Below are 7,524 nucleotides of genomic sequence, written 5' to 3' on the forward strand. Positions count from 1 at the left end.
ATATTCAGGATTGATTTCCTTTAGGATTGACTGGTTTGATCTCTTCGCAGTCCAAAGGACACTCAAGAGTCTTCTCCAGCTCCACAATTCTTGATTCTAAGGCATCAATTCTTTGGTGCTCAGCTTTCTTTATGGTTCAACTCTTACATCTGTACGTAACTACAGGAAAAACCATAGCTTTGACTATGCACACCTTTGGTGGCAAAATGGTGTCTCTGCTTTTTAATACACTTTCTAGGTTTGTCATAACTTTCCTTCCAAAGAGCAAGTGTCTTTTAATTTCATGGCTACAGTCCCTGTCCAAAGTGATTTTGGAGCCCAGTAAAACAAAATCTGTCACTGCTTCCAGTTTTTCCCCATCTTTTTGCCATGAAGTTTTGGGACCAGATGCCATGACTTCGTTTTTTGAATGTCGAGTTTTAAGCCAGGTTTTTTACTCTCTTTCACCTTTATCAAGAGGCTCTTTAGTTCCTCTTTACTTTCTGCCATTAGAGTGGTATCATCTGCATACCTGAGGTTGTTGATATTTCTCCCAGCAGTCTTGATTCCAGCTTGTGATTTGTTCATCCAGCCTGGCATTTTGCACGATGTACTCTGCATGTAAGTTAAATCAGCAGGGTTTCAGTATACAGCCTTGACGTACTCCTTTTTCAATTTTGAACCCATAAGTTATTCCACATCCAGTTCTCACTGTTGCTTCTTGACCTGCATACAGGTTTCTTCGGAGACAGGTAAGGTGGTCTGGTATTCCTATCTCTTTAAGAATTTTCCACTTTGTTATTTATTTTCTGGTTTTTGAGGTATAATTTATGTACAGTTAAAATTCACCTATTTAAAGTGTACTGTTTAATGAGTTTTGAATGAATACAGCCCATACCTACCACCAAAATCAAGATAGAAAATATTTCCTTTACTTTAAAAGTTCCGTGTTCCTTTGCAGTCAGTCCCCTTTGCCCCTTCTTACCCCTGCCCCAGGAATAGATCAGTTTCTATAATTTTACCTTTTCTAGATTCACATGTAAGTGAAATCAGTCACCTTTCACGTCTGACTTCTTTCAGCTAGCATCATGCTCTTGAGATTCATCCATATTACCATACATATCAGTAGTTTGTTTGTATAGCATTCCAGTACATGGAAATACCAATTTACTTATCCATTCAATTGCCTGTCAATAGATATTTGTTGTATTTCCAGTTTGGGGCTATGGTGAATAAAATTGCTCTGAAATGTCTTTGTGTAGACACATATTTCCATTTCTCTTGGGTGGGTATCTAGCAGTGGATTTGTTGGATTATATAGTTAAGTGTATGTTCAACTTGATTACAAAGTCACACTATTTTCCATACTGGCTGTACCATTATATGTGTGATAGAAACAGATACTTTGCATTCTCGCCACCACTTGGTATTCTCTTTTTAATTTTAGCCATTCTAGTAAGTATGTGATGATATTACATTGTGATTTTAATTTTCACTTTGTTAGTGACTATGATGCTATACATCTTTTCATGTGGTTATCTATCATCCATTTATCTTTTTTGATAAAGTATCTGCTCAAATCTTTTGCACACTTTTATTGCACTCACTGTTTATCTTAATGTTGAGTCGTAAGAGTTCCCTACATATTCTGTTTACAAATATTTTTCCTGATATTTGTTTTGAAGTATTTAAGTCTGTGGCCTTTTCATTTTGGTAACACTTCTTTTGAATGACAAATTGTTTAAATTTTTATGAAGTCCAGTTTAACAATTTTTCCTTTATGTGCATTTTGTGTCTTAAGAATTCTTTGCCTAACCCAAGGTCACATTGATTTTCTCCTATGTTTTCTTTTGGAAGTTTTATAGTTTTAACTTATATTTAAGTGTATGATCCATCTCGAGTTAATTTTCAGTATTGTATGAGGAAAGGATTAAGGCTCATTCTCTGGCATTGGGGTAGGCCTTGTCCTGGGACTTCAGTAAAGTCAAGTGTCATTTCATTCCCTTTCTCCAACGGGGAGGGTATCTCTCTTCACATTGGGCTGCCTGGGATTGGGGAAGGGGTGCTAAGGATAAGGTAAAACTGTCTTTCCTTCCCTCTTCAATGCATCTTATTTCTCTGCTTTACCTGGGTGCTCTAATTGCCACTTAAAATCCTTAGCTCTTGTGAAGGTATTTTGGCATGTGGATATTCGTTCAAGTTGATATTTCTGTGAGGGAGCAGTCATTGGAAACTTGCTGAAGTCTGAAAGCCAAATGATATGTTTTAAAATTTTTAATTTTCAATTGTCCATTGCTTGTATATAGAAATGCAGTTAATTGGTTTTTGTATATTGACCTTGTATCCACTATCCATGTTAAATCATTTAGTTCTAGTAGGCCCTTTTTTTTTTTTTTGCATTCCTTGGGTTGTTTCTTTACTGTCTACATGTGTCTCATCTTTTTTCCTCTCTTAGTGCGTTGGTTAGGACTGCTAGTACCATGTTATATAAAGTGGTGGGAATGAATATTCTTATTTGCCATCCTAGAAAGCATTTGTTCTACCATTAAGCATGATGTTAGCTCTAGGTTTTTTGTAGATGTACTTTATCATGTTGAAAAAGTTCCCTTTTATTTATAGTCAGCTGAAGGGTTTTTTTTATATATATATATATATATAATGAACAGTTGTTGAGTTTTTTGTTTCTTTGTTTTGGCTATGCCATGTGGCTTGCAGGGCTCTTAGTTCCCCAGTTAGGGTTTAAACCCTCAAGCCATGGCAGTGAAAACCTGAGTCCTAACCACTGCACCACCAGGAACTCCTAGTAGTTGAGTTTTGTCAAGTGATTTTTATGCATCTCTTGAGGTGATTGTATGATTTTTCTCTTTTTTGTTTGTTGATAGGGCTTTCCTGGTGGCTCAGTGATAAAGAATACGCCTGCAATGCAGGAGACACCGGTTTGACTCCTGGGTTGGGAAGATCCCCTGAAGGAAATGGCAGTCCATTCCAGTATTCTTGCCTGGAGAATCCCATGAACAGAGGAGCCTGAAAGGCTACAATCCATGTGGTTGCCAATGAGTCGGACATGACTTAGTGACTAAACAAAAAAATTAAGTATTTTCATCCTTAAAAAAGAGGGAGATCCTGTTATATGCTACAAGATGGGTGAAACTTGAGGACATTATGCTAAGTTAAATAAACTAACCACAATAAAAAAAAAAACAAAAAATGGCAAATCACACTGATTACTTTTATGTTTACTATTAAATCTTGAGATAAACCCAACATGGACATGATGTATTACCCTTTTAGAAAAAAATCTCTAGATTTACTAAAATTTTGTTTAGGATTTTTACATCATGTTCATGGTAGGTATTGAACTGTAGTTTTCTTTTTGTGTAATATCTTTGTCTGGTTTTGCTAACTAGGTAATGCTAGCCTTATAGTATGAGTTGGGAATTGCTTCTACACTTCTGTTTTTAGAAAAGTTTGTATAGAATTTGTATTATATGGCTATATTTCCTTATGTGCTTGGTATAATTCACCAATTAACTCATCAGGTCTGGAGTTTTCTTTGTGAGAAGATCAACTGTAAATTCAGTTTCTTTGATATAAGGCCACTAAGTTTTCTTTTTTTTCATTAAGTGAACTTTGATAGTTTGTGCTTCAACATACTTGTTCATCTTATTTGTCAATATATCAGCATAAAGTAGTTCAGCATGTTCTCCAATTATCCTTTTAATTTCTGTAGGATTTAATATGATGGCCTCTCTTGTGGTCCTGATATTAGTCAGCTTAATCTTTTCTATTTGGGTATTGCCCAGACTTTAATATTAATACATACAGAAACAATTTTAAAATATAATACATGATCTAATACCTATTATTCTGCAACTTGAGTTTTTTATTTACTATTGTTATGTGACTACATATCTATTTACTTTGTGCTCTTCTATGGCTATATGGTATCAAAATTTATACCATACTTTATTTTCTTGTCAACATACATGCAGATTGTTTCATTTCTTGGTTATAGACAAAGCTGTAGTGGACCTTCTTAGAGTTATTTTTAGTGCATATGCGCAAGCATTTCTCTAAGCTGGGTACCAAGAAGGGAAACTACTGGGTCAATGGCTATGCACACTGCACATTTTAATAAGTACTAACAGACGGCCCTCAAAAAAGTTGTACTAATTTATGTTATCATTAGCAGCGCATGAGTTTCTCCACACCTCTGTCAACCCTTGATATTATAAATCCATAAAAATTTTGCCAATTTTTTTGAGGGAAAAATACATATCTTATTTTAACTTGCAGTTCCCTAGTTACTGGATTCGTGTGTTTTTTTTTTTTTTGCCATATGCATTTCTTCCTACCTCAGTTTTCTTTTCCTAATTTCTCCCCCTTTTCTATACAGCTATCTTTCTTTTTCTTTATATTTAAGGTGTTATTTATGTATTTTGGCTATTAGGGTTCCAGTATACAGGTTCCAAGTTTTTCTGCCAGCTCATCCTTGTGCTTTATCGATCAGCATTGTCAATTCTAACATAGTCAAATGTTTTTCTTTATGGCTCTTGGCTTGTTCTTTGAAGTCCTTTCCTATCCCATGTTTCCCTATGTTTCAAAAATTCTTAGAGTTCTTTAAAAAAAAAAAAATTAGCTCCTTAAACTGTGTGGATATCAATTTGTAAATGGTGTGAGGTAGACATCTAATTTCTTTTTCAAAGGAATAACTAATTGTTCAAGCACTGTTTATTAACCTTTTCCCACTGACCTGAAGAAGATTGCCATCTTCCTCATTTATGGACCTCCTATGCACACGTTTCTGTATTCTCTCCATTATCTGTGCTTATCACAATAAGCAGACTTAATCTTATGATTTTCCAATATGCTCTGATATGGGGCAAGTCCCACCCCGCCTTTATTTCTTTTATAATAAAAAAAGGTTTCAAAATCTGTTCCTTGTTTAACTGCCTGATTCTCTTTTCTTCCTCTGGTTGCAAGTGACAAAGAGGTGAAATAAGAATTACCAAAAAAAAAAAAAAAAAAGAATTACCATAGGCAAGACAAGGAGCATGAAGAATGGAGAAAGAGAAATTCTCTTAAGATGGTTTTTAAGATGGCTACCCTATGAATATGCCAAATAAACATGAAATAAGTTTGTGTGTTCAGCCACTGTCTGAATCATTGGTGCCTTTCATTGCTGTTCAGTTACCAATGGCAGGGACCACGTAAACATCAAATGGGAACGGATGGGAGCTAGAAAGAAACATGAATCAGGGTGAGAAAATGAACAGGGACCTAAATGAGTAAAGAACATGGTGAGAGAAAATAAAAACTTGTATTCTTATGGACCCACCTGCCAGGCAGTCCAGTCTCTGCTTAGAGTATCCACTGGGTTCTTTCTGCTACCTCTTGATGCTTTTTATATTTGGATTACAGAGGTCGGTTCTTTACTGGACACCTGACTTTACAGAGAAAGGAAAAGCACGATTTGGGATATAATAATAATGACTCATAGCAAATACCACTGAAAGTGGGTAGGTGTTAAAAAGGGAGCCCAACAAACAAGTGCGGTAGTAAAATATTCACATACACAGTTTAATCTTTAAATCTAGCACTGTACCTGTTTTCCTGGTGAAGCTACCATTACACAAGTTGGAAAAGCCGTCACATGGGTTTTGAGTTAACAATGAAATTATTTACAATGAATTTAGCTGTTCCTGACTGTCGATAGGGCCTGGTGGTTGTCATGCGGCTTGTGTTCAGTGCAGTGTGGCCAGAGCTTCATGGTCCAGTAAGTACGACCAGGTAGTAACAAAGGCTTTGAATGGCCGTTCACATAAACATCCTCATTTTTTATGTTCCCCAAACACGAACTTTGTGAGTTACTGATCTCCTTTCAACTCACCAATATATAATCAATTGTCTCATGTTTTAAAGTAGGCTATTTTCTCTAGTAAAAAGCAACAATTGCGTCAAGTTCTAAGGAGCTGCCTCAAGAAGTCCCATGTAAGAGGCATTTCTCCCCTTTGCACCAAGTTTACAAATGAAGACAAACCACTTAATACACCGTAATGATATTTACCATTACCAAAGCAAATGAGGGAAGGGGATAGTCTCTAAAACAATGGAATGCGAACACTAAGACTTCAGTGGCCCCTACTGAACTGTTTTAAAATGTTCATAATCTGCTAGCTTCATGAAACCTAATAACTGCTGGCTTTACAACAAACTTTTCTGTATACCTAAAGGGTAGCTTTTGATTAAAAACATTAAAAAAAATAGAGTAATTGTTCTACGTATCAGATAAATCGCTCTGGATTGTAGAGCCAGACCTCTCTCTTAAGTGGAGCTCATGCAGCTAGCTTTGGGCATTTGCTAGGAAACGAAGCGCTAACCAATCTTCCGTCCGGCTGCTTCCAACCGCTGGTCTTCCGTGCGCTCCGGAGCCGGTCCGCCGCGGGCGCGGGGCCGGGGCCGGAGCCCGGGCGGAGCGCACGCGCGCTCGGAACAGTTGCGCACGTTTCAGCGCTTCCCGCTCCTACCGTTGGGCTTAAGACTTTCAACCGCCGTCTGGGTCTGGCTTCCTGCTCCGTCGGGTGCCCCCTGGTGCTCATCACCTGCACCATCTTGAGTGGCGGCTGCGCGGAGCAAGGGGTCCAGGGAGCCCGAGGATGCTTTCGAGAAAGCCGCAGGTCCAAAGCCGGGGTGTGGATCACACGGGCACACTCAGGCACCTCTAAAGGAAGAGGCAGGCTGTTTTTACTAAGCACCAAGAGAGACAGGAGCACATTAAGTTTCATCCAAGTCAACTCAGCTCCTTCAAGTTTGTGGTAAAACCCGCAAAGATACGTAGACCTCGTTTCTTCTCGAATCCATCCCCTCCCGCGCGCTGTGCGCTTTTTCCGGGCGGAGTTCGCTGTGACCCTTGACTGCAGTGGGGCGGCCCGTCTCTGCGAGTCAGAGGATCTGTCCTGGGCTTGAAGCCCAGGATGCGGCCTTAAGTGCCATGGAAGGGAGCTTCCCCCCTCCCCCAGCCAATCAGTGTTATGCACAAAGTCTGTGGCCCGAGCAGAGGGGGTCCGGCTCCTCCCGGCTCTCCGCCCACGCTCCGGTCGCGCCACCGTATTTAAATAGGAACAGCAGCTCGTTTTCCATCCATGGCAATCCCAAGAGCCTGCTCTCTCCTCAGCACAGCATGGTGGGAGCCTCTCCCCTCTTCCTGAGTCCTTCTCTTGTTTTCTCTTCCCTTCTTCCACAATTAATGCCCAAGTCATGCTTTTCCTAGCTAGCGCCCACTAAAGGATGAGGCTTAGCGACCCGCGGTGACGCTCCCATCCGCCTTCCAGAAGAGGCGGTTTCAAAGGGAACTACAGCTCCCGTGGGGCCTCAGGCTAAGCCACCGCAGGGCATCACGGGAGTCGTAGGCGTCTTCCTGCTCTGTCCCGTTCATTCCTCAAGGTGTCAACTACAAGTCCCAGAGCGTCTCAGGGCAAGACAGCCTGCGCGAGAGCCCCGCGAGCGGAGTGGGGGTGGGGCGCCCCGGGCGGCGGGGGGCGGGGC

This window comes from Bison bison, unplaced genomic scaffold (assembly GCF_000754665.1).
Source record: "Bison bison bison isolate TAMUID 2011002044 unplaced genomic scaffold, Bison_UMD1.0 scf7180017864213, whole genome shotgun sequence".
NCBI lineage: Eukaryota > Metazoa > Chordata > Mammalia > Artiodactyla > Bovidae > Bison > Bison bison.